The sequence below is a fragment of the Capsicum annuum genome, chromosome 10 (assembly GCF_002878395.1).
Source record: "Capsicum annuum cultivar UCD-10X-F1 chromosome 10, UCD10Xv1.1, whole genome shotgun sequence".
NCBI lineage: Eukaryota > Viridiplantae > Streptophyta > Magnoliopsida > Solanales > Solanaceae > Capsicum > Capsicum annuum.
Window position 1 is genome coordinate 24,787,043 of NC_061120.1, and position 12,484 is coordinate 24,799,526.

At 26.3% G+C, this 12,484-nt stretch overlaps 1 pseudogene; it reads left to right on the top strand.

Annotated features, from left to right (window-relative positions):
• The first annotated feature begins 2,573 nt into the window (after positions 1 to 2,573).
• On the top strand, positions 2,574 to 8,331 carry LOC107844202 (annotated as a pseudogene).
• Positions 8,332 to 12,484: the final 4,153 nt, after the last annotated feature.

Here is a 12,484-nt window from a genome sequence, read left to right on the forward strand (position 1 = left end):
TCTTCACTATTTTTGTCAACATAATATAATTCAACGTGTGTGTGTGTATATATATATATATATATATATATTCTTTGTTTTCATTCGAATCATTCTTTAGTGTCAAAATTTTTGTTATTTTTATCAAAACTAAAGCTTTGTGATCACTATTGTATTATGTTGTTGTAGTTTACAGGTACTAGATGAATTTATAGGCGGTAGATGAAAGTCGATCGGCTTTGAGAAATTTTTTAGGTAAATGTCAGGTTTAATTGTATTTTTTTTATATCTCTATTTTGAATTTTTTTGTGTAAAGGTAAAGTTTAGTTGTATTATTTTGATATCTCCATTATCGTAGTATTTTGTTATAGTTTATAGGTGGTAGATGAGTATCAGACGACTTTGAGGAAATTTTTGTGTAAAAGTTAGATTTAATTATATTGTTTTGATGTCTCCATCATCATATTATTTTGTTGTAGTTTACAGGTGGTAGACGAATGTCGATCGGTTGTGATAAACTTTTTGGTATAGATTGGGTTTAATTAAATTAATTCTCCAAAAGATGTTAAATTTAATTATTGTATTCATCTTTATTATTTAAATAAATATCATATTTAGTGTAACGTTTGAACTCAATAAAGTGAGGTACACACGTGGGGCGCGTACACCTAAACTAGTAAATAAAGAAAAATGTGTAATTACTCTGATTAGGTAATTAATAAATAGGAAAAATGATCTAAAATATACCCAAACTTTGATAAAATTTATTGTAACACGTCCAAACTTTATGAGGGTCCTATGACCCCATATACTATTTATTAACGTATTTTACTGATATTTATTTACATTAAATTCTTTTATTTATTTATTTATTTATTAGAGCATTTTATCTATTTATTAGCTTATAAATGTCACTAATATATTTTAATTAATAGTTCAGGGGTTTCATAAGACTCGTGTAAAATTCAGATGTGTTACGATAAATTTCATCAAAATTTAAATATAATTTGGACCCTTTTCCCTAATAAATAAGTTTTAAAAGAACGAATCGACAAATGAAAATTATATTGAGATGGGTGGATTGTATTGGATAACTAGTTGCTTATATCAAATTGGCATGCCCACAAGGGCAAAATCATGGGGTGCTATTTCAGAAATATATTAGAATGTCGTCAATGAAAATAATGAAAAGTAAAGTTAAAAAATATTTAAACCCACTATCCTGAAAGAACATTGTATTAATAATATTAAATTATTTTAAATGTATATCTGATAAATTTTAAAGTTTCTTTTTATGCGTATCTTTCTTAAGTTTAAATTTTTTAAATAAAAATTATGGCTCGATACTATTTATTAATCGTGACTGGAACAATATTTGTACCACAATGTCCATTTGACAACCTAGGTATCCCAATGATAAAATTTGAGAACCTTTTTCATTTTACTTCCGACCAAGTACATAACTCAAAATTTGACAACCTCCAGCCTAGCTCAAGTGACTGCTAGCTAAAATTAATTATCTCTTCTCGTCCACTAAAAATTACTCTTCCATTTTACTTATAGTGTTATTAAAAAAATAATTGGCCCAAAATAGTTATTATTTTTAAAAATTAAGATATAATCAATTATTAGCTTTTTAATCTTTATTTGTACGACACGCGTAAAATAACATAATACATAAATAGACACTCAAATTTGATGTCAGCTAAAAAATAAATACTTAAGCTTTGAGTATGTACATATAGACACCACAACTTATCTTCATTGTATCAGTTGAACACTTCAACTTACTCTCTCCATCTCAAATTACGTTTTCCAAATTGAGATGACACATTGATTAAGAAAAATTATTAATAACATGGTTAATTTATCATAGTAACCTTATTAAATGATATTTACATTTTAACTTGAAGAAAAAATAATTAATACAAAGGTTAAAATATGAAAAAAAAAAAAAATTGTCTCTCTTGATAAATGAAAAAGGACAAGTAAAATGAGAAATCAAATTAGAAAATTTGGGACTGGTAATTTGAGACGGAGGGAGTACATAATACTCCCTCTGTCCCAAATTTGCTGATTTTACATTAATCAAGAAGAAACAAAAAAAAAAAATTATGTTTTATCCTTTGCATTAATTAATTTTTCTTCAAATTAAATTATAAATATCGTTTAATAGGGGTACTATGATAAATTAGACATGTTATTAATTATTTTTCTTAATCATCATCTCAATTTGAGACTGACAATTTAAGACGGAGGAAGTAATTATGTAGGCAACTCAAAAATTTATGTGTCACTTCGTTACTACAACAATCAAGATTTTTAGGGGTAATAAATATAAAACTTTAATAGAAAGCATAAATTTTTTTTTTTTTTTATCGATATTAATTAATTGTCATTGAATTCAATATTATTATGAACGTGAAAGACTTTTAGAAAGAGTCGAATTTCCAGCTGGAAAAAATTATTTTCACTGACAACGCCTTGATATCTTAGTAATCATAAAAGAAAGCCCCATATGTCACAAGCCGGCACTTCGAGTTTAACTTTAATGTAGTGGAAAATATTTGTGCATTATAAATGCACGCCATTGACTATTTTTTCTACCTACACTAGATATGACACCTTCCTCCTCTCTTCAACAATATCTAGCTAGTTTCTATTATAAATAGAGATGGTAGAATTGGTATATCCGTCAACTATATAAACCACAGAATATATATCATAGAGTAAATTAATTATCAGTCTTCATGGCAATGACAATAGCTCTCTCCCCTTTACAGTATCTCTCTATGCACATAGACAACACTGGCCAAAATGGAAGAAGAAATATTCAAGTTTCATGCGGAAGCTCTAACAAATGGGCTGTTCAAGAAGATCTCAAATCAACCTCGAGCTACAATCAAGTAAGGTTTAATTCTATACGCTGACAATATAAAGCAATTTTGCACTATTATATCACTTTTAGAAAGGAAAAAAAAAGTATAGATATGTAATTATTCATAAAATATGTTTCGTCCTGGTTTTTTTTTTTTAAACTACGAAAATGATTATTAATGCAGGATGGATTTAGTAGTACCAAATTTGAACGATTAGTGAAGGAGGTAAAGTATGCATTGAGGTCAGAAAGCAATGATAATCTTGCTTTTGTCGGTGCCCTTCAGCGTATGGGAATTGAATACCACTTTCAAGAAGAGATTGATCAATTTTACAAAAGGAGTATGTGGAAAGTTCTTGTTTTCTCAAGTATCAAACCCCTTGTGATGTTTCACTTTGTTTCAGACTTTTGAGACAAGAGGGTTACCATGTGTCAGCAGGTAATTGGTTGTTTCTAGTGAAGTGCAACAATTCTTAGTTTTTAAAGTGTGCGTTCCCTAAAAGATTTTCATATGTCATTATTATACAGTTCAGCGTAAGTTCAAGAGTTCGAGCCTTACGCCTATTAGCAAAAAATTTAAAAAAATTCATGTGTTTGACACATGAAAAAAAATCAATTCCACACGTGCAAGTGTGTTAAAGACATACTTAAGAAAATTATGTTCTCTAACAACATAATCTTTTACTTGAGATAGTGGTCACAAATTTTAACATTTCTACTATTACAACTTGTATTTTAACGGACTACTAATTAGTTTCACCTATCAAAGACAATCACAAACTACCCTCCAAAATTATCCCTAAACTATCTAAAATAAAGTAAAAAAATATCTCTTATTTGTTTTTTAGTTCAAAAAAATCTCTTCATTTGTTTTTCTTCTTTCAGAAATATCCTTCACTTTAACTGAGTGCCACCAAGCATATGAGGTGGAAAAAAATTGCTACAGAGCCAGTACACATCAGCAGCAAAAAATATTTCTTTTATAGTTCTCTTATCATCAGCTTGATGCCTAACGGAATGGATGATAATCTCTTTTAGGTTTCTATACGTGAAGTTTAGGTGAACAACATCCCCATAAATTTAGCAAAAACAAATGGACCTTTCCTCTTGTTTTCTGAAAAACAGATCGCTCCTCCCTCCTCTGAAAGTCAAAGGTGAATGCTCTATAGATTTGGTATAAGTTGACAGGTTCCTGCTTTTTCCGTGCAAGATAATTGTGAAGTTCATCTACCTGTTGAACCCACATCCGTCGGGTGTCTTTTTTGTATGATTCCTACTCTACAATTCTCTGTGTTGGCACAAGATTTCAGAATTCTTCATGTGCCATTTCAGCGTCTTTTCTGAACCTCTCCCTTTAGCCTTTTTACTCGAGTGCAAAGAAAGAATACTTTCTCTCTCATTCTGAAAAGAAGTTAATTTTACAACTCCCAATTTGTATCATTTTGTTAGAAGTTAGAATAAGATGGAAAGTTTAGAATTTACTTAAATGCCCGATCAAGGTGGATGCTCATGTGAACTGGTCATGTGGCGATTTTTGTTTTCACATGGTGTGCTTGGTGGCACTTTATTAAAGTGAGGGGTATTTGTGAGCCAAAAATTAAACGGATAGATATTTTTGAGCAAAAAATAAATGAGGTGTATTTTTTCTCCATTTTGAATAATTGAGGGATAGTTTTGATCCCTTTCCGTCTTCTCTTTAGGTGGTCCGATAATAAAAATATCGTATAAATTGTCATTGTATATAGAAGTTAATCCTCAATTTGAAATATCGATCTAATGACCTTATATTGTTTTGAGCAGATGTATTTAAAAAATTCAAGAACAATGATGACGGGACATTTGGATTAAACCTTAGCCAAGATGTAAGTGGATTAACTGGTCTATATGAAGCAGCACAACTTGGTGTAGAAGGCGAACACATACTTGATGAAGTTGCAAATTTCACGGGCACCACCTCAATGCATGTCTTGCAAATAACGACTCATATGTTCAAGCTAGACTTATTAAAGAAACATTGAAGTATCCATACCACGAGTTTAGCAAGTTTCAAGGCCAAAAGCTTCATCAGTAACTTTAAAGGAATTAATGGATGGGGAAGAAGCACCATACAAGAATTGGCAAATCTTGACTACTCCATAACTACAGAGATACATCAATATGAACTAGCAAGTTTCGAGGTAATTTAGTTGAATTCAACTTCTATAAACTAGCAATGTAAAAACGTTTTACACCATCGGATTACCTAAATTTAGGCATTTGACTCATTTATAGTGATAGTAGAAAAGTTTTATACTATCAGACATCAGTATACTTTTACTTCTGGCAGTAGGTAACTTGTCTCACTTTTTAGGGTTCGTTTGGTTTTGAGGTGTTGAAGCAAATAATTCTGAGATAAAATAATAATCTTGAGATAAAATTTTCTATTGCATGTTTGGTTCGGGATAACTTATCCCGGGATTAATAAATAATCCCGGGGTAAGTTATCCACTCTATTGTCCCACCATAATTTATCCTGGGATAAATGTATGAAAAGATAAAAATACCCTCAAACTGTATTATTTTCATTTCACACACACATATATATATATTCATAAATAATAAATTATTTTTAATTAACGTATAATATATTCATAAATTATATATATATATATATATAATTAACGTAAATTGGTAAACTGTATAATAATTATGTTTGAACGTATAACATATTCATTAATTATGAATATAATATATTACGTAATATATAACGTAATTAGGTAATATATAACGTATACTATTATGAATATATTATGAATATATATACGTTAATTATGTTTAATTTTATATATATATATATATATATATATATATATATTATGTTAATATATTATGTTAATATATTTAATCATAATATATTATATTTAATTATGTTAATTATATTTAATTATGTTTAATTATATATAATTTAATTATATATAACATAATATATTCTCACACACACATAAATTATGTTTAATTAACGTATAATATATTCATAAATAAATAAATTTTGAACAGTTTACCATTCAAAATGGTTGTAAAATATATAAATTATGTTTATTTATATATTTTAATTTCTCTAAAAAATAATAAAAAAATTTAAGAATGAATATTTAAAGCTTATTTAACTTATATATATATATATATATAAAGTTAAATAAGATGGAGGGTATTTTGATAATCAATCAATTTGTTCCTAGAAATTATACTTGCATATTAATTTGAATACATCAAGCCAAACACTCAATAAAAAATAATCTCAGCATAACTTATCCCAGCATAACTAATCTCAATATAACTTATTTTCAAACCAAATGACTCTTATGGTTAATAACCTCACTTTCAGGGTACTTGACGTTGTAAAAGTTCTTGCACCATCTCTATGTATAAAATTCAAACTCAAAGGCTAGTTATAGGTTATTTATAAAACGAATTAGTAAGGTGAAAAATATGACAAATTTCATGCTACAAGAGTTAATTCCTTATATTTTCATTGAACTATTGACAATATTCCATAAAAGTTACTTTTATTTTTTTTATGATAAAAATGTCACTGAACTATTACTTTATGTCTCATATTGTCATCCTAACATTTTAACCTAATAAACTCACTTAATTAAGTTTAAATTTAATGAAAATTCATTAGATTATACCACCCCAAGTACATAACAAAAAATGGATCTAATATAAAAAGCAATAAAATCTACCAAAATGAAATATACATTTTTAAATAAATAAAAATTAGACATATTGAGATGTTTTAAAAAAAAATAAAAAAATACTTGAAATTTTATAGGACCATTTAAAAGAAAAGTATACTCTCTCCATTTCATATTATTTATAGACTTTTCTCTTTACATATTTCACTTATGGAATCAGAATTTAAAGTTTATGAATTCTGAATTTTTTATTAATATGTATGCATTCAATAAATTTTTAAAATAAATATAAAAAATTTAAAACATATACATTAAATTATCTTAATTTACATTTTGCTTTCGTTCACTTATTTAAGAACAAGGAGAGTATTAACTAATCTTTTTGTCCCATATATTCTAAGTTACTTATGAATTTATAGGACTAAAATTAAATTATTATTCATCGTGATATTAATTCATTTGAAAGTATAATATAATAAAGTTCCCAAAAAAATTCTTATATTATTGATTTTGGTATGTATGAAGACACTAATAGAATGTATTAAAAAATTACAAGATAAATTAGTAAATTATCTTTCTTATTTATAATTTTTTATGGGACGTGTAGAGAAAGATGAATAAATAATATGAAACGGAGAGAGTGACTCCTTAAAAATTTTAAAAAATGGGTGCTATAAAATCTCATATTTTTTTAAATTTTTAAAATTATTTTCACTGTGTGTAATTTGTCTTTATTTAAAATCTATTTTATTTTGGTGAATTTTATTGTTTTTATAAGAAAATTTGCTTATTGCCTTTATACTAAAATGATATTTTGTTATATATTGACTTGTATATTTCAATGAAAGTGTCAATAAAATTGAATTTAAAATGTCACTTAAGAAAATTAAGTAAGTTTAGTAGCTTAATATGTTAGAATGATAAGATGAGAGATAAAATAATAGTTCAATGACATTTTTATCATAAAAAGTACAAAAATAAATTTTGTAAGATATTATCAATAGTTCAATGATAATACGAGGAATTAACTTAGAAGCACACCTTAAAAGGCCCCGGAATGTCTCGATCGAATAACAAAAAGTCTTTCTCACTATTGAGAACATTGGAGTTCTCGATTCAAATCTTCCTTTTTCAGTTGATGGTATAGAAATTCTTTATATGGTCTGTATATATAATCTAATATGTAAATTAGTAATATGTGGATGCAGTTTCAAAAATAGTTCAATCTATTAATTGCAATTTCTAACGATATAGGTGGTGGAGAAGTCTTGGTTTAGCTCAAGAATTGAAGCATTTGAGAAACCAACCATTAAAATGGTATACTTGGCCAATGGCAAGGCTAACAGATCCAAGAATGTCACAACAAAGAATTGAGCTAGCAAAATGCATCACTTTCATTTATGTGATAGATGACATCTTTGATGTTTATGGTACTGTTGAAGAGTTAACTCTTTTCACAGAAGCTGTCAATAGATATATCCAATATTACGTGAGCCTTTAATTTTGAGTTAGTATATAAAAATGATCCTAAACTTGACACCAAATTATAACTTTGACCTTAAACTTTGACAGTGCACAAATATGACCTTTAACTATCCAAAACTACACAAATATGACCTTCAATCCTACGTGGTAAAACGCGTGTTCAACACGCAAAACTGGACGCGTCTAGCTTAAAATCTAAAGGAAATACATAAATATGACCAACTTTGACAATGCACAAATATGAACTTTAACTATTCAAAACTACACAAATATGACCTTTAAATGACTTTTCACTATTATTTTTTAAATTATTTTTGGCTCAAAGATGACAATGGCATCTAATTTCTTTTGTCATTACGGAAAAAGAACAATATTGAAGATTTATTAATTAGGTGGGTCAGCCTCAGAAGAAAAAATCGCACGAGTATGTATATATATTATAAAGCAGAGGACGAATTTAAGTTATATAATATATCTAAATATAATTTATTTAAATATTAAATTAAAGATGAAACTATACTAATAATAAAAAAATTATAGTTTTAATAAAACGTTATTAAATTAACGTTATTAAGGATAGTAGTAGTAGTAGTATATTAAATTAACGTTATTACAATGTTATTAAATTAACGTTATTAAAACATTATTAAATTAATGCAGGGACGGACCTACGTGGTTGCCATGGGGTTCACCTGAACCCCCTCGGTAAAAAAATTACGTTATATATATAAGGTAGAAAATCTGTATTTATGTACGTATATTAATGTTGAACCACATGAAACAAGCACTTAGATAGCCCAGTGGTGTTATTTGCTCTTCTTGGGCGCTTTCTTCAGCCTACTGCGCGAGTTCGATTTTTTAATTTAAAAAAAAGCTAGATGTTGCAGCTATAGAAATAATAATAATAATAATAATAATAATAATAATAATAATAATAATTAAAACGATGCATTTTTAACACAAAAAAATAAAACTTTAACAGTGCACAAATATGACCTTTAACTATTCAAAACTACACAAATATAACCTCCCTCCAAGTCATCTCTTTTAACGATGTGGCACTGTGTGATTGGATTAACTTTTCACGTAGGCGCGAGTGAAATTCACACATGGAGTTGCAAAATTGAAGGTCATATTTATTCAGATTTTGAATAGTTAAAGGTCCTATTTGTGCACTATCAAAGTTTAAGATCAAAGTTATAATTTGATATCAAGTTTAGGGTCATTTTTATGTATTAACTCTTTAATTTTTATTATTTTCTTTTAGGATAAAAAAATGAAACCAGTCTATTGCGTTTGAAGTAGGTTTAAAATAAATTTTAAATACATTTTGACCAGTGCTGGCCCTATTTGTTTTTTAGTAATATTTAACAAACTCTGATTGTCAGATTTGACGAGAATTGTGAAAAGAGAGTTTAACCAAATATCTAGAAAACTCCGTTAAATTAAGGAAATTGCAACGAAAATTTTAGTATGGGCCTCATGCACCATCATTTTAACCTTGCTTTTTGACATATGGACCTTTTGAGTTCCATTATTTAAAAGAATTCTCAGTTTTTATTTTGTTGTGTTCTCAATTATTTAACTTTTTTATTTTTTCAACAAATCACTTTTTTTCTTTTTTTTTATGGGGTTAATTTTTATTTATTATTTTTTTATTTTTCTTTCTTTGAGCTTTTCTTCAATTTTTTTTTCGTATTACTATACTAAATAAATGGAAGTTTTTATTCTTTTGCTTCGTTTTTATTTTCTTATAATTTTTATTTGTGGATATTTGTAAACAAATTATTTTTTTGTCACTCAATCATGGTGATAATTTATATTTTTTATTATTTAATTTTCTATTAGTGTAACAAAATTTGGATATTAAAAACTTGAAATTAAATCTCATAACTAATAAATTTATCTTTCTTAAGTCTATATGATATTATTTATTATGTTTTACTATTATTAAAGGCATCGCTAATATTTAGAAATTAAAGACTCATCATATATTTTTTATTATTAAGGACATCCCTATAATATAATTTAAATTGGTAGGGTCAAGAAATCGAGTGACACATAAATAAATGTAAATATGGATTTAATTTTCTTAGTATTCTTTTCTTAATATTTTTTAATTGTCCCATCATTAAATAATAAATAGATATAAAAATTAAATTAAAATATCTTGTAGATTCCGTTTGAATAATATTAAAATCTGGTCAAATCAGCTTTTAATCTCTTTTGTAGCTTTTTTAGATGCGCAGTAAAATAAAAAAGAACTTAAAAAAGTTAAAATTTGATTAAAAAAAGCAAAAAGTAAGACATCGAATACTCCTAACTTTTTACATTTTAGATTAAAATTCTGTTTAGTTTGATCAAGACATTTACATTTTTATCCTTTATATTTCCTCTAATTTCAACAATGCCCCAAATTTGTAGCCCTTAAATATATAAAGAAAAACAAAAAATAATTAACCCCAAAATAAAAAAGCAAAAAAATGAGTTATCTATATAAAAACGGCTAACTACAGAGTCTAAATAAACTCATTTTTTTGCTCTTTTATTTTGGGTTTAATTTTTTTTTTGTTTTTCTTTATATATTTAAGGGCTACAAATTTGGGGTATTATTGGAATTAGAAGAAAATAAAAGGGATAAAAATGTAAATGTGTTGATCAAACTAAAAAAAATTTTAATATAAAATATAAAAAGTTGGGGTATCCGACGTCTCATTTTTTGCTTTTTTTTAAATCAAATTTGATTTTTTTAAAGTACTTTTTTATTTTACTACACATCTACAAAAAAAATTACAAAAGAAATTAAAAATTGATTTGACCAAATTGTAATCTTATCCAAACGTGCTTTAAAAGATATTTTAATTTAATTTTTATGTCTATTTAATGATGGAGAAACTCTAAAATTTTAGAAAAAAATATTAATAAAATTAAACCAATATTACATTTATTTAGGACCCACTCCATTTCTTGACCCTACCAACTTTAAATTTTATTATATAAGAGATGTCTCTAATAATAAATAATTTATGATGATTCTTTAATTTCTAAATATTAGCGATGTCTTTAATAATAGTAAACCATAATAAATAATATCATATAAACTTAAGAAAGATAAATTTATTACTTATGAGATTTAATTTCAAGTTTTAAAAAGGCTACAAAAGAGATTAAAAACTGATTTGATCAGATTTTAATCTTATTCAAACGGGATCTAAAAGATATTTTAATTTAATTTTTATGTCTATTTATTATTTAATGATGGGGAAGTACTAAAATTTTAGGAAAAGAATATTAAAAAAATTAAATCAATATTTACATTTATTTAGGTACCACTCCATTTCTTGACCCTATCAATTTTAAATTTTACTATAGAGATGTCCTTAATAATAAAAAATATATGATGATTCTTTAATTTCTAGCTATTAGAGATGCCTTTAATAATAGTAAACCATACTAAATAATATCATACAGACTTAAGAAAGATAAATTTATTACTTATGAGATCTAATTTCAAGTTTTCAATATCCAAATTTTTTTACACTAGAAAAAAAATAAATAATTAAAAAATATAAATTATCACCATGATTGAGTGACCAGAAAAATAATTTGTTTACAAATATCCACAAATAAAAATTAGAAGAAAATAAAAACGAAGCAAAAGAATAAAAACTTCCATTTATTTAGTATAGTAATACGAAAAAAATTGAAGAAAAGATTAAAGAAAGAAAAATAAAAAAATAATAAATAAAAATTTACCCCATAAAGAAAAAGAAAAAAAGTGATTTGTTGAAAAAATAAAAAAGTTAAATAATTGAGAACACAACAAAATAAAAAATAAGAATTCTTTTAAGTGGTGAGACCCAAAAAGATTTATGTGTCAAAATATTAGGTGCCTCATGCAAGTATGACTTGGTGCACGAAGTCCATACTAAAATTTTCCGAAATTTCAACATCATATGTCAAATACAAAGACAGAGGAAAAGAAAGCAGCAGAAATTACACCTCAAAAATTACATCGGACAACAAACATAGGAAAAATAAAAATAGTAGAAACTATAAAAGTTAACTCTAAACATGAGTTTCAATTAATATTTTTCAATATTGCTCAATTTTAACTAACTTGAATGACCAACACTGTTGCAGAGTATTTTAAAGATCATTTAAAGTATACCAAATATAATAGACCATTTTTGCATATTTTCATAACTTTGGCTATTACTATTTTAGGTGGGAATTGGATGCTATGATGAATGACCAAAACTGTTGTAGAGTATTTTAAAGATGGTCAAATCCATCGATAACCCCTTAAATTTGTCCCTAAAAATCACTTAGACCCCTAAATTAAGACTTGTACCTATTAAACCCTTAAACCGTCTAATTTTATTCCAATTGAGCAGTTTTTGCTTATGTGGCACTCCGCTTGTTGTCCATTCAATATGGACGCGTGAGATACATTTTTTTGAAT